Below are 27,500 nucleotides of genomic sequence, written 5' to 3'. Positions count from 1 at the left end.
CCTTCCAATTGCTATAGATTCGTAATGCATCTTACGGCTGTGCCTGTTACCTGGATGGTGAGGAATCCTACATTGGGAGTGCTAACGACTAGGGTAGGGTAGCTGACTGCTTATTGTGATCATTCGTCTTATGGCTTCCTGTAGCTTTGCTCTCTTTTACAAAGCCAGTGGACATATATTCCCTATTTCAAATAAATTCAAACAATAGATATAAGACCCAAGTTAAAAAGATTCTCAACAAGTCAACTTCTCTGCTTGACATTAAGACACCCACCCCCAACAGGGACCTTAACTCTCACATTTTAGAGCTCCATGACCTTCATTTTTCAGGAGCAAAATCCTTTTAACAGTTTCAATAAGACTGAACTTTTGGAATATGCGCATAAAAATCAGTAGTATGGGATACATGTTGCACGATTACAATTTTTAGGGTGTGTAAAGAGGAAAATAACCCCCATCTGCAATTTAGATGAAATTTGAAACAGGTATTCCAGTTCAATACAGAAAATATAACAGAAAAGTCTAATTCTTCAATTGCATGTAACACGGGCAAAGCCGGGTATATCTGCTAGTTATAGATAAATTTCTTAATATACATATATATTAAGCACATGTAATAAATTTTAATTTAAGAGTTAATATGTAATTGTAAATACCTTGCAACATTGCAACTGCTACGATGCTTATTAACTGATAATTGAACGGTAAATATGTACTACAAGATGATCTTAATTAAAAGTGAAACAATATTCACTTTTCACATGTAATACTGAACCAGTTTAGACGAATGCTCCGAGCATGCATTAGGCAAGACATTAAAAACACTCCATGGACCCTAAGTAATGCATGTGTAAAATTTGAATGAAATTGGTTGGGTACTTCTCGAGTTTTAGGGATTCCTACATACAGACAGACAGACAGTCAGACACACATTCTTAGTTTATATATATATATACATATAAGAAGGATGACCACTAAGTGGATTTCTATTATGCTAGAAGTAGACCCCCCTATAGTCTTACCACTAAGAAAAGATTGTTCTGAAGAAAATTCAGCAAGCGCCAGAACGTAAGAAAGCAAGACAAATGAAAAGATGCCAAACGTAAAGATTAATCGCAAACCCTATTTCATTGTTACCACTTAAGTAAAGTCCGCAATTCATCACTGTGATCGTCATAGCGGGAGCCTCGTGTATCGTTCTGCAAATTATATTTTGCTATGGTGATCATACTAAAGAATTGCGGACATTTACGTAAGTAATTACGTAAGTGATAACAATGGAATCGGGTTTGTGATTAACCATTATATTTTGTGTCTTTTCAATTATCTTGCTCGCTTACGTTCTGGCGTTTGCCGAATTTTCTTGAGAACAATCTTTTCTTAGTGGTAATACCATAGGGGGTCAATTTCTAGCATAATGGATATCTACTTCGTGGTCAACCCCTTTTATGTATGTAATATAATTTTTCTGAATCTTCAGAATTTTCAATATGCAAGGCCACTGGTTTTAAATTGATATTAATCAAATTAATATTCAATTTTTCACCCTTATTATCTAATTTTATATATATATATATATATATATATATATATATATATATATATAATTCACTGCGTGTATGTGTGTGTGTGTGTGTGTGTGTGTGTGTGTGTGTGTGTTTCCTCTATGCGCGGCCAAAACGCTGGATCAATCTGCATCGAATTTGGCCTGACGGTTTTTCATTACTCGCGGAAGGTTCTAGTGGGGTGCAAATTTTGGCCCTTGCCTATATAGGGGCCCTAGCTTTTCCCTGCTCACTATACGACCCTTTTGAATTCTTTTGCTTTTTTTCAGCGGATTCCTATATTTTCGATAACGAAGATTCCGAATATGCAAAAGAAGCATGTTTTCAAAAGTTTTAAATTCTTCCCTCCTCACAAATTTTAAATTAACTTTTTCTCAATTTTTTTCTTTTTACAATCTACGTGGGAAAATACGGAGCTTAAAGATATGGTAAAAACAATTTTTAATTTTAAATGTTCAATGAATGAAGTATTCCAAAATTGATTCATTCACCCTTCCCCCTCGTCACCCTATACCGTTTTCTAAAACTGAAAATGAACTGCCAAAAATAACAGCTAGATGTCTGGAAAATTTCTGCGTTTGTGTGAGTGCGCGCACAATAACTTCTACAGCTTATGCGAATGTACAGAGAAAGTAAACAGAAATATGTTTTACATACCTGTCGTATACGTCGGTTTTGTTTTTTCGCTTTAAAGGTAAACGATTCTGATAGAAGCAAACACGATATTGAATAATTCTCCGTCATAGGTCTACGACCCCACCTCTTCTTTTTGTGTTTAAATAAAGATAAACGCTTTTTAATTGTGATAATGAAACAAGGGTTTAATCCTTATCGACAAATTCCATTTTTCTTGCAAAAGAGAGGGTAGCATTTTCTCTCTTTTGCAATAGTTAATTACAAGGGAGAATATGTTGGTACCAAAAACGTTAAAACTTTACTAACTTCATGGATCTGTCACTGAACCAGGATTCTAATTTCATTGCATACACACTTTCCTATCATTTATATAGTGAATTGGTAACATGGCATATAAAGATAACTTATTTTAATAGAATTTATATGAGTACATTTCTGTAAATATTTTTCTTGCGCACTAAAACCATAACCCCCCCCCCCCAACACACACACTTGCACATATACACACGCGGATTCACATGGAAGAATTCCCATTTTGGAAGTAAGTTAAAGTTCTTATTATTTGGAATGAAGAACACAAACATAGGTGCTGAGCCAGTGACAAAACCTGTGTGATATAATATTGTTTCAATTTTATTCTTTCAACTTTAATTCTGATGTGATAAAACTATAATATTGTTTCACTTTATTCTTTCTCTTTTAATTTTAACGTGATAACACTAAGATCACCTTATTTTACACATTTACCGTTCAATTACTAGTTAACAACAATGGAAGCAGTCGCAAGGTTGCAAGGTATTTACAGTTACATATTAACCCTTAAATTAACATTTAATACATCGATTAATATATATATAAATATATATATATATATATATATATATATATATATATATATATATATATTAAGAAATTTATCTATAATCATTATTGTGCTATTTACGGTTAAATTAGCAGTTCGAACATGTGCTTCTAATTGGTTAATTTGCTTATATTTGGTTCATTTACACTGAAGACAATCTCCATCACCGTTATCTGTCCCTTCCCTCTTTCTCTCTCAAAATAATTGCCTCCTCTGTTCTTCTCTTTCTCCCCCTCTCAATACGATGCCTCCCCTGTGCATCTCTCTCTACCTTTCCTTTCTGCCAACTTTTTAACCACAACGTCCTTAATACCTCTCTCTCTCTCTCTCTCTCTCTCTCTCATTCTTTGCCCCTCCCTTCAGATGATAACGTAACCATTTGGCATAAGTGTATTAATATCAATCAATTTTCTCTACTTATTCCTCTCTTCTTTCTTCTCTACTCCTCCCTCTTTCATTCTTCACATCTCATTCACTCCACCTCAACTTCTCTAATTAACTGATGTATAACGGGTGAATGAACATGCAGATTATCATATATATATATATACGTGTGTGTGTGTGTATGTGTTATAATTTAGAACACACCGTGAAAGGTTGTCAATCTAGTACTCGGAGTTGGGCTTTGAGAAGAGAATCACGCCTTTTCTTTTGTTTCAGGAAACGTTTTCACTTCTATTATATAACAGAGAGACCGAAAAGCAAAATCAGGACGATTATTTCAAAAGACATAAAGCAGACGAGATTTCTTCTGTGAGGGAAGTGATAATCCTTTAATAACTAGTAAAGCATTTGAAGTTCCATCTATCACAATATTGTAAACAAATATGCTTTGCTTCTCAGTTAGTCACGACATTCATAAAGCAAATCTTTACGTAATCTTTACTTTCTCAATGCTATTATTCCAAATATGCTTGGGCAGTAATGTAGCTTTCAGAGAATATTATGGGACTCGTGTTGCACCTCCTCTAACTGCCATTCCAGAAGATGACAAATTAATCCAGATATCAAACATCCGATCAGAAGTTGAATGCTTTTCTCACTGTGTGACATATTCCGAATGTGGTATGATTATTTACAGCGTTTCCAATGAAGTATGCATCGTACGTAAAATCAAGAAATTACCTGGTGCCTCATCGTTCATCGACATTCCTGCAAACAGTATTTACACCATGCTACAAGCCCGTGAGTAGTTTTTTGAGATTCTTTTCTATTTTATGTACTGTATATTTTTGTATTTTCCTTCAACCTCTAGTAGATCCCCTTCAAGGATACCAATGTTCAAAGGCGTTCTAGTTGTGTCTGTTATTTAAAGCTTACCTTTCATATTGATGGCGCTATCTATCGTCTGAATGAAATTAAACTTCGATTACTTGCAGGTCAAACGATCACATTTTTTGGATCGTGTTAATCATGTAGTTCACGTATAGTTATTCGTAATGTCATTTATCCTGTAATAATGTCATATTTTAAACTGTAATTCATCCAGGCCTATTTAATTTCGACTTTTTTTTCCCTAACACATTGGGATATTTATATGATTTGGCTGCAACAACATAGAAATCAGTTATTTTTTGGTTAGTATTGTACCGGTGTGTGTCGTAGAGTGCGAGCATGTGTATGTGTGCATTGTATAGGACCTAAAACTGTTGACCTAATCTTTCAAATAAAAGAATCACTTACCCACGTAATCGTAGCAGGAACAGCGTTTATTAATCTTACACACGCCCACCTCTATGTTAGTTTTCAATAAACGTATAGCTTATTGTTTCTAATGTGAGCACTAGGCCAGAAACAAGATCAAATACTGGTGTCGATTTTATCAATACAACTGCCGTGTGTTTGCTTTTATGTAATAATATCAATTTTTTTTCAAAAGTTTTACTTTTTCTGTGTCTTTTATTCATTACACTTGTTATCAGTAGTTTGTTTGCTATAGTCAATATTTTGTCTTGCACATTCTATTATACTACCATAAACATGCAGCTTACTAGTTGTTGTATCGCACGTTCGAGGTACGATATAACGGGATAATAATAATGTACTAGCAAATCGTTCCACTCAAGATACTGGTATTGACCCTCCGCCTTTTCTCTGCTTAATTCTTTATTAGGCACAAAAGCCCGAAAGACGGCGCAAGGACAGGCACAACAATACAAGTGTGGACAAAACAAGAAAAGGATGAAAGAAAAAATTATATGAAAAATGAAAGTGAAATGGCCACTCGAGTCCCACATTCGGGTGGTTACATTTAACTGGGTCTTTTCTCAGTTTTTCTTATCAAATTTTCATCAATAAAACTTTTACTTACTGTATTTATCACATTTAATTCTTCTTGGCTGGCTTGGACCACCATTTCCAGTCCATAACTCCAACAATTTAGCTTCTAAGTTCTTGTAACTTGCAATACTTTGATTTCTTTCGTTTCATAAGCTATGACTAATACCAACCATACTTCCTCTATTTCTGGCGATATCCTGTGCCAACCCTGATTCTCGCGACTCTTTTTCCGCAGTAGGTTGGCAGGAGCACCCATTCCTGTGATCTCAGAGGTACAGTGGAGTGATTGATTGCCTCTTCTTCCGTGGCAAACCTCACCTCCACTGTACCGAACTCTTTTGCTCTGGTGTAGCAGGTGGTTACACTTTTCATAATTCTAGACATTTTTCAAAAGCCTCCTCCGTCGCTATTTCAATTTTCTTGCTAGATAAAAACAGGGTTCTGTATAGCACTGTCCTTCTCCTGGTACTATTGGTCACTTCCACTGGAGGGGTGTGCCGCAGGCTTTCCCCCTCCTTCTGGAGCAGCTCCCTGTGACTTCAAATCTTCTTGCGGTTTATTACTACCTTTCGCATTTCCAATGTGTTTGTAGCGTTTGTTGTGCGACTACCCGCCGACGCTGCATAACTCCCGATATGTTCTGGCGAACACTCCATTTCAAAATTCTTTACACCAAACTGAGGAAATGAAAGTCAAACAAAAAACAAGTCTGAAAGCGAAACAGCAATAATAATAACAGCAGCAGTATTCCAAGGAACGTAACAGTAGGTACGCAGCCGCAAACAAAATCACATATGCAAGATTCTTTACTATGCAAAATTCTTTATTGGGCATAAAAGGCATGAGTGGTACAAGGACAGACAGAACAATACAAGTGGGGGAAAAAAGCATAAAACGGATGAAAGGTGAAATTATATAAAAATTAAGGTGAAGTGGCCACTTGAACACCACTCTCGGGTGGTTACATTTAACTATTTTCGTTTTCAGTTTTCTATCAAATTTTCATCATTTAAATTTTTTTACTAGTTCAAGTACTGTATTGTGTCTTTGCTAGATAGACATGTTTTGGGGCTGCTAAGGTATTTTGTTTTGTTAAGTTACAATATTGGACTCTTCCGCGTTATTTGTTGCTGTTGTTGTTGTAACCAATTTTAGCGACGTAGTAGCAGTTTTATAGCGTTTATTCCTTCCCTAAAGAGGAAACGTATAATGATGGAGGAGTTATTCTTTTATTTATCTGATACTTCTGTTTCCTCTTCGGACGAAGGAGCAATGATTGCTGAGGTAATGGAAAGAACAATAACCGAACCCGAAGTTAAATACCGAACTAAAAGTTGTTAAAAAAGTACCAATTTTGCTGCAGCCGCCAGCGTGAATAAAAGAGACGTTTCTACGAGAAAAAAAGAACTGGACAAATTACAGGGGAATACTTCGAAGAGAGGGTTTCGACGTTAGAATAAACCCACCCAGTGAGGTAACGCTTACCACCCAGAAGAGGACCGTGTTCTACATGATATATATTGTAAAGAACAGAAAAATGAGATTGCTTCAAAGGAGGCAATAGAAAAGTGCCTTCAGCCCATCTGGAAGGATATAACTTACATCACTGGAGGCAAAAAAGTTGTTACTGGAGGTGAAATTTCCATCAGAGGAGTTAGCCAGGCAACACTCAACCACTCCGCTCAAATCGATTGAACTAGTGCTCCTACCGACATACCTTGGGAGACGTACTTCCAAAGTAAAGGTAGGAGACATTCCGCCGGGGTTGCTTGTCTCATGGCTTGTCCCGAGGCAGCTATTACACTGGGCTTGGAGGATAAAATAACCATCCTCCAGGCCACTCAATACTTGCAACAAAATTGGCAGGGTCAACGACTCGAAATGCTGATTCAAGCGACCCCTGCACATTTAGAAAAGTTACCAGAGTCCATTTTAATTGGGGAAGACACCAGCCTAGGGCTCATGATGGAGGGTCGAAGGTCGAGTTGTTACAAGTGCGCGCGAAAAAGGCCACCGAAGCCCATCAACAAACCAACAAAGTCAGAAGATTCACCAAGGAAAGAAAGCCAGCCGCCTAAAGAAGCGACAAAAAAGAACGGCGGAAGAGAGGGGAACGCAACTATCACCCAAAGAAGACCTAGAGTAGAGTACGGCCACCCTAAAAAAGAAAAGCAGAAAAAGTAACAGTCCCCTTCCCACTTCCTGTAACACCAACATTCCCACCACCTCAAATAACACCACAAACACACAACCCCCCCAAAAGAATTACCCAACCACGCCCCCCGCCAACAATACATTAACATTACCTCTATAAACACCAAAAATGAAAACCTTACACAGTTATACAAAACTTTCCGTCTACTTCTCCATTCCGTGCACCTGTAACCCATCTATTCCATCCCACATACGATTCATTCAAATTCACTCAACAGGCTATGCAGTCTTATAAAAGACTTTCAAAAAGGACGTTGGGTCTTTCCAAAAAAAAAACTTTTGGTCTCATTTATATCAACTATTCATAAAGCCCCACCAAAACCACAACGCAAGAAAAACGGGGGAGGGATGACCATTCTCCCTCCTAGAAAGGTAAGACTGCTTCATATTCTCGCTTAACGTAGGTTGCATAAATGTGCACGATCTGGGTTCGGATTGGAAGCAAAACTCCCACCTTGACGACCTCAGGTCGCTTAGTTTGAAATTAGTAGTTACTACCGAAACCAAACTGAGCTGGCTGCAGCTTTTTCTCTTCTCCTAAACGGTTATGAGATATTTATTTCTCCAAGCCAAACTGGGAGTGGAGTAGGAGTTGCAGTCCTACTCAGGAAAAATCTGGGTTTAGAGGTAAGAACTATCTTTGTAGACCCGGAGGGCAGGTTGGTCGTCTTAGATGTGACGCACAACAATGGTTTTATGTCGAGCAACTGTTGTCGCATCTGAGAAGAGTACAACTGTCAACCGAGTCTATAATTAAGATTGTTCCGCTGTCTTCCTTCATTAGGGAATAGCAGGCTCGTTTCCGCTACGTAGTAGCTTCTCCGGAGGAAGTAGTGTGAAAGACGAGATTGAAAGGGATCCCGACAGGCACTTTCATCTCTAGCCTTGGGTTGGTGAACCCTTTCCTTTTCCATATGAAAAGCAAAATAAGGATGGAGAGGAGATGCCTGTTGCACGGAATAGTTCGGAAATGATGGACGACTGTAGCAAGAGTGTTGAGAGTAAATGTTTGAGCGAGAAATTATAGAGTTTACTAAAGGATTCAGTGTTTGAATGTGGTTTGTGGGGTCGGCCACGTGCCTCACTTCATCAAATTGCTTTTCATTCATTTTTAATTCTCATCCGAATTTTATATACATATATCTTCGATTATATGTTCCATTCGTCCCCCGACCCTTTCTCTGTCCTTTTATCGTCCACTCTATGTGCAGACCTTTAAGGTTAATAAAGAAATTACTGCACTACTTCCCTGTAACCTACGACAGGAGGTATGATTTCCTAAAGGGTCAGTGATTGAACCAAATATTTCTTTTAATTTTTGTATTTTTCTCTGTTGATTAATATGCATTTGGTGTATTCCGGTTTCGCCTCAGCCGGCAATTTCACTCTGATTATCTAATTAATCTTGGTAATTATGCGTTCGATGTCATAATGTGGGCTTTGTGTTTTCGGGGGTTTTTGTGGGTTTGTGTGTTTACTTTGTCTGCATTTAGGTCTGTATTACTACATGGGGTACTGGAGCAGTATTTCTTCCAATATCCTCCTCTTTCGCTACTTCCATTTTTCATCCTTTCGTGTTGAGTGTCCTGTAAATAACAGTTTTCATTTCCACTTCCGCTAACAAATCTTCAGGAGGGGTCAGCTTTACTTTGCCTCCCACCTTTTCGGTAAACTTCTTACATTTTCGCAGTTTATCAATAGGTACATTCATTTGACCGGCTACTGGTGCGTAGCTTGCACTTTTCTTTGCACCTGGCTTTCTCCACCTCCATTCCTCGTGCAGGTAGAGAAGCAACAAAAAATACAAGCTTGCTTAACAAGCTATGTGTTTAAATTACATTAAAAATTCGTCAAACAATTCCACAAAGTAACAAGTTTTACAAACAACAGTTCAAAATTAACACCAACCTGGGCCGAAGCTGAAATTCCAATAAATCACACGTGAACCAAAAAGATAGAGTTTACTCTGCTCTCAAGGTTCTCTGCATATGTCCATTTATACTGTGGCACAATGCATTCAGAGCCAACCAATAGGGCTGTTCAACCTCCACACAACACTACTAAAAAAGAAAGTTACATGATTCCATCATGTTTTTCGAGAGCAGCCCTTTTGGCATAGCTGTGTGCATTAGGAGTTTTATTGATATAATGTGATTCTTGTACTGATGTCTCACGCCAACCAACTGTGTGTGAATGGATTTGTTAAACAGAAACTATATCAATGCTCATTGTGTGTGTGTGTGTGTGTGTGTGTGTGTGTGTATGTGTGTATGTGTGTGTGTGTGTGTGCGTGTGTGTGTGCGTGTGTGTGCGTGTGTGTGCGTGTGTGTGCGTGTGTGTGTATGTGTTCATTCGTTCTATTTATTACTTTAGATTAAAATTTGACCTGATGTCTGGTTTGTCGCGAAGTTGTAAAGGAAAGCATCTAGTTTTGTTGATCAGCTTTTAAGGTCTTGCAGATTTTTATAGTCCTAGATATGGCGATCATTTGTAGTGTACGAATTAAGGATTCGCGTTCAGTCCCGAAGAACAGAAGTTCACGCATACTATTCTCCAGACGAGTTGCTTCCTATCTCGTAGCTCCAGTAATAATAGGTATAAAGTTGAAAGTGTTTCTTGGATACTGGATTTGCATACTCTTTATCAATGGTCCATAGATGTCTTCTTTTTAGTGTATTTTCTTATCACATTTGTACCCAGGGGGCATCTGATTTCCGCAAGAGAGCATATCTTTAACCTTGAGGTCCCACATAGCAATATCTGGCCGGTTGGTGGCTGTTTCGGTTTTTAAGTTCCACCAATATTCTTTTGATCCATCGGTCTCAATATAGTCGACTTCGTCTGTAGGTATTTTCTCTTTTATTATCCTGTTCCATACTGTTCTGCCCACCTCGACATGCTTCATGAGAAGACAATATCTGGAAGACATTCTCACAAAGTTGGCAATAATGTGATTGATGTCTTCAGTCTTGGTCTTAAACAAACTACATTCGTTCTATGTCAGTGATTTGTAATTTGTAAGATGTGCGGGTCTCTTGTTCTTGAATTGCATGGAGGCATCATTCGAAGGAGGAATGTGCCATGTTCCCATGTGCTATCTTCTCAATGAACTGGTCCATTTTTTCTTTTGGTAATCAGATTTTTACCTTGAGGTGAGATCTGTATCAGCTTTATTTGCTCTCCTCCAAGTCATTAGCTATCCTAATTATGTGGTTGTTTCCCGGGTGACAAACTTGAGCAAGATAGTTACTGGTTTCTCTCCTCTGCTCCAGTTGTTGTTTTCTTTCAGTGTCACAATACATGCTTCATATGACATCAATACAAGTTTCAGACCACGACTATCATCCTTAAGTGGAAAGTATAGCCTATCTACATCATCACTAATGCTAAAGCTTCCTCTAACACAGTGCAGTTTGCGAGTTTGCACATCTATTTCACTAAGTTCTTATAGAGACAAGTTCAGATAGCCAAACCTAGGCGTGAGCACAGATAATGCAAAAGTGTTGTAGGCAATATAATTGTTGTGAGTTCAGAGCTCTGATGACCATAATCTGTTTAACCTCCTGAGGTATACACTCCTGCACCTCTCTTTAGTTATAAGTCCATCACATCTGACATTCTCATTCTATCCAACATACCTGTAATTGTCAACTGACTGAAGAGGTTGTTTTGTGAAGACATTTTGTTTAGATTTTCAGAGGAGGTTACAACTGTACCAGGTTTTATTGTCAAACATACACGTTTAGACTCACCAAATTTTAATTCATTGTCTGTACAAAATTGGGTAATGAGTTTCAATTCCCTTTTTTTTATGTGGTTAATGTTTATTCCATATAGTTTCAGGTCATTGATAAAGAATGATAGCTTGATCTGGATCCGTTTCTATAGCTTCTATGTTTTCTGAACAGGTATGATAGTGGGTTTAATGAGAGGTCAAAGAGCACCACTGATATGTTTTCACCCTGAAAGATGCTTTTTGGTAGTGAATAATATCAAAACTCAGTTTGCTCTTCATTACTCTTAAGGAGCAAAGTAGTGTTCCAAATCTTGGTCAAGCATTCAGAAACAGTTGCTTGTTACTGTGGGACTCGGTATAAATGTAAAGCCTTGATAATCTACCTCTGTGATATACTACCTAAAGCCTTCTGTAAGTCCAGCTTCACTACAGTTAATTCCCAGCGATTTTCTCCTGTTTTTTTTTTCTGAATGATTTTATTGATAAGTAGCGGCTCTAAGCAGCCCTACACCTCCCCCCCCCCACCTATCAGCTCACTCAGATGTTATTATGTTGGTGGTGGCACAATGATCCCGCAAAAATAGACTGACACACCCAGTCTATAATTTGCGTATGTCATTCTGGCAGGTTATGTGGCGGTAATTTTTAGCAAGGGTGGTTTGATTATTTTGCAGGATGAGGAGAATAGTTGTAGTTAATAACCATTAGGACAGTTCTTGTGTGTCCTTGATACTTTCCCCATTACAACCGGTAAAAGTGAAATTCATTAGCCAGTAATTTGTTATGAGATCTGGCCCTGAGGGCTTCCTGTTTGATATTTTCGGTAGAACTGTTTCCAGTATTTCGCTGTCCTTTTCATATTGCTTTTGTTGGATATGTTGGCAGAAGTCCTGCTCCGAGTTTTTAACGATACATCTTGTTTATTGAATTCGTCCTTTGTTTTCTATCCAGATCTCCAGTAGCGCAGAAACTGATCTTTCGTGGGGATGACTTTTACAGAAACTGAAGATTTCGCATTGAAGCTACAATAAACGAACTTGTGATCCCTGGCAAATAATTTATTGAGCAATTGCCATCTATATTATATGTTATAAATTTGTATTTTAGTTTTTCATCTGTGGCTATAAAGTGTTGTCAGATGGTGCAGTTTGAAGCTTAGGTTTTTTAATCATGCATCACCGAACCGCCTCTCTAGTTTTATTCTGAGGTCTCCCTGAGGTCGTGTGAAATTGTTCTCTGTGTTACATTTCATAACAACTACAATCTGTGAGATACTTCTTCGCGGGAATAAAATTTTATTTTTGAAGTTGCGAACTTTTTCTGGTTCAGGCTTTTTGCTTCTATCTCGATTGCGTGGCTTCAGCTCTTTGCGATACGCTAGTACTATAATAGCTGAGATATATATTGAAAGGTTAATGGTTTTTAGGCTGTTTTCATACCTATGAACTGTATGGTCTCCAGATAATTGTTTCGTATTTTGTTTACTGCCTCTAATTCTAATTTACTGGGTTCTTTACATATACATATACATATACATCAGTCAAATTAAGGTTGTGAACTTGTTAAAACATATCATCCCAGATCACTTGTAAGGTGTTCACATGTTGTTGGTTTTCTATTTTGCATAGTATAGGTATGGTATTCAGCTTATTTGTTGTTGTATTGTTTACTGCTCGATTTAGCTGACCGTTCTGTTTGTCTAATATTGGAAGTGGGATGTATATACTCAGTGGCTAGATTTGTTGTGTCAGCCTGCTTTGATTCAGACATTTCCATTAGATGTATCAGATATATATCTAATTACACATTTTGCTAATCTTTACATAGTATCGAACTCTATAATAATAAACTCAAACCTCTGTCTGTCAAGGAAACCCTGTATCTCAGTATATATTTACTCTATATAGACATATATCATTTTGGAATCAGGATGATCCCAGGTTTGAAAATTTGCCCTTCATTTGGTTCTTTATCAGCCAGCTTTGGGATCTGATTTGAAAGTATTTGGGTTACTATTTCTAGCGGATAAAGCGGCTGATTCACGCCATCTTGGCTGGCGTTAGGGAGATAACGTCAGAGATCAAGGGGGAGATAATGACATTCGCTTCGTTAATTTTTAACCGAGCTAAGAACTTTGGGACAAATTGGCACAATTGGGACAATTGGAATTCAACTTGGGACTGGAGCAATAGAATGAATGCATTGCAGAATTAATTCTCATCCGTTTTTAACCTCTGATCGAACACCACCGAGGCATATAGTCATTATAGCCGTATCATAGTCATGCTCTCTCCATCTCTCTCTCCCTCTCTCTCTATCTCTCTCTCTCTCTCTTTCCTTTAGTTTTGGCTCGCAGACCCAATTAGCCCCTCGCAGAACTCCGCACGGACTATGACTTTCAAGCTAGAGCTTCATGTGCCTTTGTTACGATCCTAGCTCCATTGTATACAATGATTGTAGTCAGAGTTGCTCAAAGGAGACGCACGTACGTTTAGCTTTGATAATTTTGTTTATTCACTGATATTTGTACTTGTTTTTTTTTCAAAATAGACAATAAGTTTAGTCGCAATTAATTTAAAGTTGTTCACAGCTTGGGTAATCTTTCCTTTCAGGCAGCTTTTAATTTTACACTTGTAATTAATCGTACACATTTTGTGTTGTTTTGTGTGTGAATTGTTTAGAAAAGTTTCTTCGCTTTTTCTATGTATCTAACGTTACAGAACCGTGTTTCTATAAATATGTTAAAATGTATATAGCCATTTATGTAACCATTAAAGTTAGAAAGGTTACTTCTTTAAGCTTTAATGATGCAATAACCTGTTCATAAATATACACGTTCATAAAGAGATGAAAACTATCAAAATAGGTGAGTTTAGCACCAGCTCTTAATCATGCATTTTTAATGTTGCTGGCTGAAATATCGTCTGGTCACACTGTCTTGCATTTTAATGAATAAAGGAACTTTTAGAGCTGCTAACTATGTTGGCGAGAGATTGAGAGAGTGCTGAAGAAAAGTAAATTCTAGAAAGAGATTTATTGTGCATGCAAAAGCAAGACTGGAATGGAAGTGTCTATAAATTCTACTTGCCAGTGTACGGATACAAATCATTTTTAACTGAGGTGCACTTGGTAAGAGACGATATTTCTAAGTCAGTTAATGGTTAAAAGCCACCTGAAATTAGAATAAGCTATTACTTTACCGCATGATCTAACAGAAGAAACATATTTCTCTTGCCCACCTATAGCTGAATGTCCTACGTCTGCCGGCTACACTTACCAACCAGAATTGAGATTGTGTTATCAAATAGGTTCAACGAAAATTTCATGGAATGAAGCTGCAGACAATTGCAATAAGGATCGAGGACAACTTATTCACATTAGAAATTTAGAAGTAATGAACTATCTAAAAACAATAGTATCGTCAAGTGAGTGATATTTTACTATTTTATACACACTCATTCACACACAAAAACTGTCTCTCTCTTTCTCTCTCTCTCTCTTTCTCCCTCTCTTTCTCTCTCCTCTCTCTCTCTCTCTCTCTCTCTCTCTCCACACACATCCAAATGTAACCAAAATACATATCTAATATAAACTATAACTGTTTACTCTTTTGCCATTTTTTACTTGTTTTAGTCATTTGACTGTGGCCATTCTAGAGTATCGCCTTTAGTCGAGCAAATCGATCCCAGGACTCATTCTTTGTAAGCCTAGTACTTATGCCATCGGTCTCTTTTGCCGAACCGCTACGTTACGGTGACGTAAAAACACCAGCATTGGTTGTCAAGCGATGTTGGCGGGACAAACACAGACACACAAACATATACACACACACGTACATATATATACATATATACGACGGACTTCTTTCAGTTTCCGTCTACCAAGTCTACTCACAAGGCTTCGGTCGACACTTGCCCAAGGTGCCACGCGGTGGGACTGAACTCGGAATCATGTGGGTGGTAAGCAAGTTACTACACATCCACTCCTACGCCTACTTACAACACAGCCACTGCTAATATTTTGATTTAAAATTTTATGCCACTTTGCAAATTACATTCCGTTTTACTTCTAATTTTTCTCATATTTGTACTTTCTACTCTGATTATTTTTTCAATGAGAAAATACACCAAGTTTTGATAAGATATCGAATGCAATCATTTAATTTCATATATGTGTTTTAAAGAATTGTCATTTATTGTCAATGAGTTACAAAAGAAAATAACTTTGCCAGTTCAAAAATACTTCAGTAATGATTTATTTCAGATTTTATTCTGTTTGTTACATATTCAAATTCGAGTAGAATGTTGAGACAATGGAAATATTTTGTTATAAATCGTATTGTTATAAATTGTTGGAGATTTTACAGAATGTAATTTCTTTTCAACCAATGTTTTCGTATTATGGAACATCTTTTGGACTACACCCTCTTCAATATTAATAACGACAGTTGTCATGACGGTTTAGAGCATTGAATTACCTTATTGCAGGAACATTACTGACAATATAAACATAATCTCAACGAAATGGATCCCTTTATGAATTTTGATTTTGGTTTTAATCGACATAGCGCCAATGAGAATAGTAAAACTTTAGTGTCGATTTAATTGATCAGCGAAGTCATAAGAAGCATCTCTTCAAATTCAAATAATATGAAAAGTTAATTCTCTTCAGTAGTGAATTCATATGCAAAGAGACTAAATAAATAATTTACCTACCATATTAGTTAGTTCAACACTCTTCATTGTAAATAATTAGTTACATATATGAGGAACAGGTAAAGGTTCTCAAGCCACAAAGATCGATTAACAGATTTCAGCAACTACGTTAATAACAAGAATATAATTTATATTAATATATACGGCAGGTTATGATTCATCGAAGACCTCGTAATGATTTCTAACGGGCACAAAACCTAAAATTTTATGCGGGTATCTTGCAGTCCATTACATTGATAGGGAAGAAATATAAGGCGTAGTTGACCTGGGCGGGATATAAATTCAGAATGTAAAAAGTCATTAACAATTTATGTCTTAGCTTAATACTCTATAAAACTATCAAAAGAAAGAAAAAAGAACAATTAGAAATAAAACTATAACAGTAAATGCTTGTTGTTAACTTTGGGGTTTAAGAATCCTAACATTCATACTTATATTTCTCTGAGGTAATATATCTGGTAAAAGATCATGAGCAAATTAACTTTCCATTCTCTGGCTCTTTTGTATGTAATCCCATAAGATTGTTTAATACAATACTTCTTGGAACATCAGTGTTGTTCGACCGGCTAGAAACCACAGTTAAATTATCTTTAAATCGTACCTACCGTCACGAGAATATAACGACATATAAGACCTCGTGCACGTAGTTATGTACAAAAGGACTGGTGTCAAGAATGAGGTGCCTTTCATATGAAGTCGTCTTCTTGTTTAGAACAACCCGAGGCTATACAAAACCAACTACTACTACTACAACAACCAATACTGCTGCTACCATTGCTGCTACAGTTGTTTTTGCTAGCTCTTTCATTATAATCACCTCATTTATGAACAATGAGAAAATCGTATTGGTCTAAGATATTAAATGAATCTTCTTTTACCCATGTAAATTTTGTATACATAATGGCTCTATCTATTTCGATAAGCCAGTAAATTCCGGCTTCCTAGATATACTGATTTCTGTTATTTACTCAAAGTACAAAGATTTGGGGAGCAAAAGACGATTAAATCGACTCTGACGGAACACTTATTTCATCAGATAACACTCATCCGGCGAAATCTGATTTCAGCATTCCTAAGCCGACTTTATTTCATTTTTAATTTGCAAATAGCCGTATTTTCTATGCAATAGTTATAAGACTAAGACAGTGTAACTGTAGTTCAATTGCTGAAACCAGTATACATGAATGTTAAGATTGCTAGTTTTATTTTAATTGAAACAAGTTGTTAAGTTTATATTTGTATTAGAAACGTAGAAATATGCTTTAGACAATTATGCCGATTTTCAAACTTTTCCAATTCAAAGCACGCTGAATTAGGTTAAGTAAGTTCGTCCGTTAGATTTTGAAATGGTAGGTACGAATGTTCGCATGTCCGTTTTAAAACGGGAATGGTGATCCCAATGCATTTTGCCTCGCTTCAAAATATTTTGTAATTTTCTGACTACCTGCAAACTTGGCGCATACCAGGGAATCGTATGCAAATGCTCGGTGAACTACGGCTCTGTGTGTGAAAATATCTACTCTGAGTGTCCTTTCAACATAGGAGAGACGTTTCTCGAATAATAGAATACAGTCAAACATATACTCTCAACACAAATAAGGCAAAATTCCATGACTTATCAGTACTAAACAGGGACTAAACAATTGCAGCAGCTACTACTACTACTATTGCAGCAAGACAATATAATGGTCAAACATACATCGATTTATAACCAAGTTCCAACAAACCTATTATTAATCAATATATGTTTTTTTTTTCTTTTTGCCTTTGTTTTCAGGTCCAGAGTCGGATGCATATTGCCATTTCTATATTGGATTGGGCAAAGATCTTACTAAGAATATCTTTGTATGGCAGAATGGAGAAGCAAAAACTTTTGATTTCTGGAGTGAGGGTAACCCCTCCAATAGTGGTGACAACGAAAACTGTGTAGGCTTGATAACATACTACAGTTACAGATGGAATGATGTTCCTTGTAAAAAACTGGGGACTGGGAGACAAATATGTGAGATAGTTGTATGATAAACGTGACTGAAACAACCGTAATTACACACACACCGTTGCTTATGGTTAGTAAGAATGTTACCATTGATTTTACGTCTATTATTGCACTTAGCAATAGTGACATCACACTAGGCTGGAGGCACATTACCTTCCTTCTAATGGAGATATTTTACTCAATCTTGGTTGTGAAAATTACACATTAACGAAATGCTGGGTAGGAAAGAAATATTCTGGGTGAGATGGAGTTATCTCCCATTGATTAGTTTCATTCGTGTCCAGAAACGGTCAGTTTGCGTAAGAATTCCGTCCACTAGTCAGCAGACGTGGAATTCCATGTCTTCAACGTAAATGTCCTCACATGAGGGCACTGGCTAAACATTTTGCATCTGGAATTGAAGAAAATTCTCTTGACCACAAATTTTCAAATGTTACATTTTTAGCTGGGGTTCCACATCAGAAAAAATTCGTGCTGGAGACCTGGAATTCTCCGCTTGCTAACTCGTGAACGGAAATAGGGCATAAAGTAACATTGTACGGACACAAATGGAACTGGTCAAAGGGAGATAAATCCATCTCAGCCAAAACTGAATTTTGTTTCGAAGAATTTCGTTTCAGAGTCATTTCTTTTTCTTTTTTCACTACCCTGGATGACTAAGTGTGTGTTTTACTGCCACTTGTAAAGAGGTTCTGTGGCTCCAACAAGCAAGTTTTATAAGTCATCTATATTGCTCAGAGAAACAATAGACCTGAAACCACTGATAATAATCGGACTGACCATAATCAACGACTACACTAAATATTACCGCCCCAAAATATTTTAGTGTGCCACTTTTTTTGGACTAATGAATAGGTGACCGTTTATACACACGCACACACACGCAGCACACGCACCACACGCACCACACGCACCACACGCACGCACACACATACACATATATATATCAAGCCGTTAATTCTATATATCATTTGTATTCTGTGTAAGTCAGACCATTTTATATGTATTACATATACACATTTTTGTATTTATTGTATTTAATAATATTGATTTCTATTTACATATATATTTATATATTTATGTATGTATATATGTATATATGTATGTATGTATATATGTATATATATATATATGTTCCCCTTTATCATCCGCCATTGCTTCTTCCTCAAGGTATTTTGGCGCCTCTTTACCAAGTTATTTTGGCGCCCCTTCCTCTCACCCTCTTTAATTCTTTCTTTCTCTCTCTCTCTTGGTCATTTCTCGGCCCTCCTCAATCCCCCCTCTCTCTTTCTCTCTCACCTTCTTGCAACCTGCTGCTGCTAAGCCATTCCACTGCTGACCGCCGCCTGTACAACACATGTCTCCTCTACCGAAAAGGTAACCGCTTCCCACGCTTACTGATCAATGTTTTGTCTCATTTTGTCTCAAAGTCGTAAGACGCCCCCGTATCATTCCTGTTTTTATACGTTACTGTTTCCAAGTTTATCTTCGTCTTTGTTTTCCTATTCGTCTCGGTTGTCACATTCTTTCCTTCTACCAAGCAAATCTAATGCCCATAGCTTAGCTTTTCTTGGGGCTGGCCTTTTCGGAGCAAATCTCAGAATTAAACAGCCGAAATTTGCCATAATGAATCGGTTTCTGACTGAAGAATGAAGGCTCTGAATTACTGTCCGTTTTTCCGTGTTTGTCAATTCGTGAATTTCACGTTCTTTATATATAAGTTTTATTCTATATATATATATATATATATATATATATATATATATATATATATATATATATATATGACTTCAAATGGGTCTTTGAATGAACAGCACATGAAATTTATGTCTCAACACTATATCATTCTAATAATATATGATCTGTCGGTATCTACATACCATGGACAAAGAGCATTGCTACCCATTCTGCACAGCACATTCCTAGGATAATAGAACTCCAACAGTAATATCCTACGTATATTTTTATTCTCTTTATACTTACTATATCCCTTTATACTTCCAATATCCATCCTTTTCCAAAATAACTCCTCATACAAAACAATACTATTTCCCTCTAGTTGAATTTCTGTAATGCAGGGATATCCCTAATATCCCAGAAACATCTCTAACACCACCTTTCTTTTTATACATGCCCTATAAATTCCACACAACCTTGGTTTACTTGTCTCATTTTATTTCACATATGTATGCTTACACAAGACCCGCATTGGACACATCACTCGTATCATTATCTAACCGAGAGTTCTCACGAAACACTACAGTCCTCCCGTAGCACTTACGTAAACTTAGCAGCCATCTTCGGTCTTCTGGATATATATATATATATATATATATATATATATATATATATATATATATATATATATATATATATATATATATAAAAATATAATAATAATAATAATAATAATAATAATAAATTATAAACAGCATAAACCTAGCCGTCACTGAACTGATAGCCACTGAATCAAAAAAAGTGATATCACTGAGCTAAATAACCTAATATACGCAGCAGCCACTGCAGCCACAAAAGAAGCTGGACACTCACCCAAACCCGCCCAAACAGGAGTACCACCACCCAAACAAACCCTGTGGATAAATAACATCCAAAGCAAAATAAAAAAATTTAGAAAAGACCTGTCGATTCTTAATGAAATCAGCAAATAATCAACGCTACTGAGCAACAAAAAAAGAACGAAAATACTCCGCAAATATAACATCACAGAGAAAGATTTGCCTGAAATAAAAGAAAAGCTGAAGCAAGATATCCTTGCCAAAGCACAAAGGATCCGCCGGTACAAGAAACGCCAACGCTTCTTTGAAGAAAACAAAAAGTTCAACTCCAACCCCAAAAAGTTCTACCAAGAACTGGGCAAAAATAAAATAGAAGTCACTGCAGCACCAACGGCAGAAGAATTGGAAGAATTCTGGAGAGAAATATGGTCGGCGAACGAACCACCAAAACAAAGAAGTATCAAAATAACAAACTCGGCATCTGAACAACTTTGGACCCCCATAACAACTGAAGAGGTCACCCAGGCACTGCAAAGACTAAGCAACTGGAATGCACCTGGGCATGACAAGATCCCCAACTTCTGGTTGAAATATCTAACAGGAATGCACAAAAAGCTGGCTGAAAACTTTAACAACGTACTAGCAGAGCCAGAGACAATGCCTGAATGGCTCACGAAGGGGAAAACCATCTTAATTCCCAAATCAAATGAAACAGAAAAACCAGAAAACTACAGACCAATAACCTGCCTCCCTACTATGTTCAAGGCATTTACTGCAGTGATATCACAAGCACCTGGACGAAAACAAACTGTTCCCAGAAGAGCAGAAAGGATGCCGCAAAGGCTCATATGGCTGTAAAGATCAACTAATGATTAATAAAGCCATAACTGAAGACAGCCACAGAAAGATGAAAGGCCTCAGTATGGCCTGGATTGGCTACAAAAAGGCGTTTGATAGCATCCCCCACACATGGATCCTCGAAACACTAGCCATTAACAAAGTAGCACCAACAATCATAAAATTCATAGAGCACTCTATGAATAAATGGCAAACAGTCCTACACCTCCAAACAAAAGAGGGACTCATGAAAACCAAAGACATCCCCATTAGAAGAGGAATATTCCAGGGAGACACGCTCTCTCCACTCCTTTTCTGCTTGGCACTGTCACCTCTATCTGATATGCTAAATAGAACTGGATGCGGATATAAATGTTACGGCAAAACGATCAGCCACCTTTTATATATGGATGACCTAAAACTATACGCTGCAAATGACAAACAGCTGGAAACACTATTAAAGACAGTTCATGGATTTACCAAAGAAATAGATATGAAATTTGGATTAGAAAAATGCGCCAAAGTAACCATGAAAAGAGGAAAACTAGTTAAGAGTAACAACATCACACTAGATAAAACCAATGAAATAAAAGAATTAGACCAAAGCCAAACTTACAAATACTTAGGAATCCATGAACTAGATAAGACACAGCACACACAAATGAAAGAGAAAATAAAAAAAGAATATTATAGACGAGTTAGATCAATACTAAACACAGAGCTCAATGCTAAAAACAAGATAATAGGTATCAACACTTTAGCTGTCCCAGTTATAAGTTACAGCTACAATATCCTTAACTGGACACGAAATGAACTGACCAAAATAGATAGGAAAACAAGAAAAATAATGACAGGATCTAGGATGCATCACCCAAAATCTGACATAGAAAGACTATATATACAACGTATAGAAGGTGGTAGAGGCCTTATACAGCTGGAAAACTACTATAAAATAACCACCATAGGACTGCAAAAATATCTACTTCAGAAGGAAGAAAAACTGATCCAGATAGCGGCAAAACACGAGCAAAACAAAAAACTGTTCTCAGTATTTAAGGAAGCTGACAAATACAAACAAGAAATCATACCACCTAATAAACATGAAGAAGAAGAAGAAGAAGATGGAAAAACAACAAAAGCTATAAAACAAATGAAATCCAAACTAAAAATAGAACAGCAACGAACCATGATAAAACGATGGCAAGAAAAGCCCCTTCATGGTAAATACTGGACTAGACTAAACGCAAAAGAAATAGACTAAGAAAAATCCCAGCAATGGTTGAGAGGCTCAGGACTCAAAGCAGAAACAGAGGGATTTTTAATTGCAGCACAAGACCAAAGCCTCCCCACCAGAAATTAACAAAAACATGTAATGAAAAGAAATATTACAAGTAACTGCAGAATATGTGGAGATGGACAAGAAACAATAAATCATATTATCTCTAGCTGCCCAGTCCTGGCTAAGAAGGAATATATTCACAGACATGACAGAGTTGGAACCTACATACATTGGAAACTATGCCAACATTATGGAATAACAACAGAAAAAAGATGGTATAGGCACACACCAGAAAAGGTCACAGAAAACAAGACAGCAACCATACTCTGGGATATGCCGATACACACAGACAGAGAAATTAAGGCCAACAGACCAGATATAGTTGTCAGAGACCATGAAGAAAAAAATGCTTTCTAATTGATGTATCAATACCGGCAGATGACAACGTGTCTCTAAAAGAAATGGAGAAACTCTCAAAATACAAAGACCTGGAAATAGAGGTAACCAGAATGTGGAATCTGAAAACAGAAACAATTCCTATCATAGTAGGTGCATTAGGCATGATAAAAAAATATTCAGACAAATACATAACAAAAACACCAGGACTTACAAACACATATAACATACAGAAAATTGCACTACTAGGCACTGCACACATCCTACGCAGAACACTTTCCATACAATAACCATCAGAGCATCACAACAAATCACAGCACATACCCAAGGCACACAGAGCTGCGCTCGGTAGTGAAGTGAAAGCACGCTATAAAAATAGTAATACTGAATAATAATAATAATAATAATAATAATAATAATCCTTATATATATGGGAATATTATTCCAAAGTTACAGGGAAAAATTCAATTTAGGAATACTAAGTCAAATTTCACAAAATATAAGATATATATATATATATATATATATATATATATATATATATATATATATATATATATATATATATATATATATATAAACATATATATGTATATTAGAAAGAAACACCTTTTATCAATTCAGTACTTATAAATTTAAATTATACCATTTAGAAAAAAATTACATCTTACACAAAGATTAAATATAAGATAAAACATATACCAATGATTAAGTAATGTGCAAAATAATAATAGTAATCGTTATAATTAAAACGTATATATTTGGTAGAATAACTACACGTGTATCGTGTCTATATTTAAGAAATGATGACATTAAAATCAATTCAATATACATATAGTCACCCTTCAGGTTAAAGATAAAAAACAATAAAATAATTAATTAGATAAACTAATAAATATACGTATATAATCTTGTAAAATACGAAATATCTTAACAAATATATTCTTGGGTAAATAAAAAATAGAATAATAGTTATAAATATTTAATATATCTATAAAATAAATTTTACCATATATAAGAAAAGAATAAACTATAACATATCATTACTTCAAAATAAAATTCAATTAATTACATTATTTAAAACAAATATATATATATATATATATATATATATATATATATATGATTCAAAATATACATTAAGTGAAAACTAAATACTATAATCTAATCGATATATATATAAATATATATTATATTATTATTTATTTATTTATTTAATAAACACCTAAATATAATCTTATTCTCATTAAGTAATGTATACTAAATTATTTCATGTTAAGTAATATACAAAATGCTAGTACAAGCTATAAATATATCAATTAGAAATAAAAATGGTTCAAATATATACACACCTATTATATAAACTAATTATATTATTAATACATATGTAGTATCTACAGATTTAATATTTTACTCAATTATATAGTTGACCAAAATATCAATTAATATTAAACTTATTTACTTAAATGTTATACTACGTAATAAATAGCCCACCTGACTATTAAATAATATAATGTCTTACAAAACTATTTCTCAAATTAAATTATATGTAATACGTTAAATCACATTATAAAATTAATAATTAACATAATAAATAGATATACATATCGTAACTAATAATTATCAAGAAATTATGTATAAATTAATATTTTAACAACAATAATAATAATAAAATTCAAACACAATGCAATTCAAGAGTTAAATAATATTGTTAAATAAAAAACCTTATTTATTGCGTCGATAAATGTTATATAACTGAATTTTAAACGTAAATATGTAGGTCTTAACGTTTATAAGAAATTAATCTCGTGAAGACGTTGTTTAAAATGTTTGAATAAAATTATCAATGAAAATGACGAAATATATTTATTAATGAAAAAGAGGAAAAATATTTAAGCTTCAAGAATTAAAGAAAAGTACAATATATATATATATATATATATATATATATATATATATATCTTTAAATCCTTAAATCCTTAAAAATGTTTTAGCCCGAAGGCCGCGGCCATGCTGGGGCACCACCGCTGAATGAGCTACACTAGTTTGTGAATCCACCTCTGATACGTGGCACTTGATCAACAAGGGAGTTCGATGCTGCTTCCCGCATCCGCGTCTCCTGTCATGAGGTAGGTTCATCTGGGACTCCCAACAAGAAGAGATCCAGTTTAGTTTTAAAGAAACCCACATCCACACCATGTAAGTCTCTCAGGCATTTAGGGAGGATGTTAAAGAGCTGTGGTCCTCTGAAACCCAAGCTGTTGCAGTATCTGGACCTGTATTTTGATGGTGATGTTGGAATCCTTGGCACCACGCAGCGGCGCTCCGTTCTGCGGTTGGAGTAACTTTGAATGCCAAAGTTTGGGACAAGACCCTCCAGGATTTTCCAGATGTATATCACTGCATATCTCTCCCGCCTCCGCTCTAGCGAGAAGAGGTTTAATACCTTCAGTCTTTCCCAGTAGCTGATATTTTGCATTGAGACGATTTTCTTTGTGTAGCTTCTCTGAATTGCTTCGAGTTCTGCTGTTTGTTTTATATTGTGTGGTGACCAAAGTTGGGAGCAGTAGTCCAAGCGGCTGAGGACGAATGTTTTCCATAGGACCATCAGTGTCTCCTTCTCTCTTGTTCTGAAAGTTCGGAGAATACATCCAGCTAGCCGTCTGCATTTTATCACCAGATTAGCAATATGCATTTGGAAAGATGCATCATTGCTCATGTCAATGCCCAGGTCACGCACTGATTTTGACTCAGGGATTGCAATTCTTCCTGGGCCAGTGTATCCAGTCTTCACGTCATTTACCTTTGTGTGCCAGTAGCGCAGGGCCTGGAACTTACCTGCATTAAACTGCATGTTGTTGTCCTCAGCCCAACTGTATATTGTGTCCAGCTCATGTTGCAGATGCGCAATATTTTCAGGGTTTTGTATTGCGTGGGAGACTTTTGTGTCATCTGCATAGCTAGCAAGGGTGGTCATCGTAGCAACTGAAGGCATGTCTGAAAGGGCCACTATGAACATCAGTGGCCCCAAGACAGTGCCCTGTGGGACACCGCTTGTTATTTGCGTTTCTTTGGAGGTGGCTCCATTGCTCACAACTGCCTGTTTTCTGTCTTTTAGGAAGTTGTGCAGCCACTCTCCAAGTTTCCCGCCTATGCCGAGACCACGCAGTTTGTGACAGATCATACCATGGTCGACTTTATCAAAGGCTTTTGCAAAGTCGAGATATATTACATCCACATTTGAGCCAATTATATATATATAATTATATATATATATTTATATATATATGTATGTGTATATATATATGTATATATATATGTTTACATATATGTATATGAATATATATATGTATATATATATGTGTTTGTATATATGTATACATATATATATATTCATATATATATGTTTATATATATATATGTATACATATATATATATTTATATATATATATATATTCATACATATATGTGTATATATATGTATATATATATATTCATACATATATGTGTATATATATGTATATATATATATTTATATATATGTATATATATATATATATATATGTATATATATATATATATATATATATATATATATATATATATATATATATATATATATATATATATATGTAGGTCCTGGGTTGATTCGGGGTTAACCACAGTAAATAAGGTACTCAATACATAGCAGAGTAAAATTAATTTATTATATAGAAGGAGCTTCTACAGGACTAGAACTGTTTCATTCAAGAGAAATCATCAGGAAGCTTCCTGATGATTTCTCTTGAATGAAACAGTTCTAGTCCTGTAGAAGCTCCTTCTATATAATAAATATATATATATATATATGTGTGTGTATATAAATATATATATATATGTTTGTACGTATAATTTGAAAGCTGGGTTGAAAAACAAATCTTTCCTAGTCCTAGTTCTACATGAAGCATTACTGATAGCATTAATTTGGTTATACTGGATCTACTCTGAAAATCCTCTATTCCGTAATGCGCTATTGTAAAAAAGTGCAGCATTTTGTAGTTCAACCCAGCTTTCATTTTCGCCGTAAAAACAAATATAGGTAGGAAATCTTGAAATTAGTCTGTAGGCATTTTCAACCTGACTATAAATTTTAAAGAATATTTAATAGAATAACGCTTAAGATCAGCTATTCTTACGGTTAACCAACACAACAGTAGGATAATTGTTAATAAGCATAGCGCCGATTCTCTTAAAAATTGTTGGAAGGGAAATGTCTGGAGAAAGCAATCGTATATAGAACCAAAGTACAGATGGAAGGCTCACGCGATTATAAAACTTATACAGGAGCTTCTGAAAATTCTTTTAAAACCAACTCGATTCTATTCTCAAAAAAACTCCTTTAGGTATCACGAAAATAGGACGAAGACCAGCATGACGAAATATGTCTGAGAATTAAAAGGAAAAGAAGTCCGACCTTTCAACGTGACA

This window comes from Octopus sinensis, linkage group LG1 (genome assembly GCF_006345805.1).
Source record: "Octopus sinensis linkage group LG1, ASM634580v1, whole genome shotgun sequence".
Lineage (NCBI taxonomy): Eukaryota > Metazoa > Mollusca > Cephalopoda > Octopoda > Octopodidae > Octopus > Octopus sinensis.
This window is presented reverse-complemented; position numbering follows the sequence as displayed.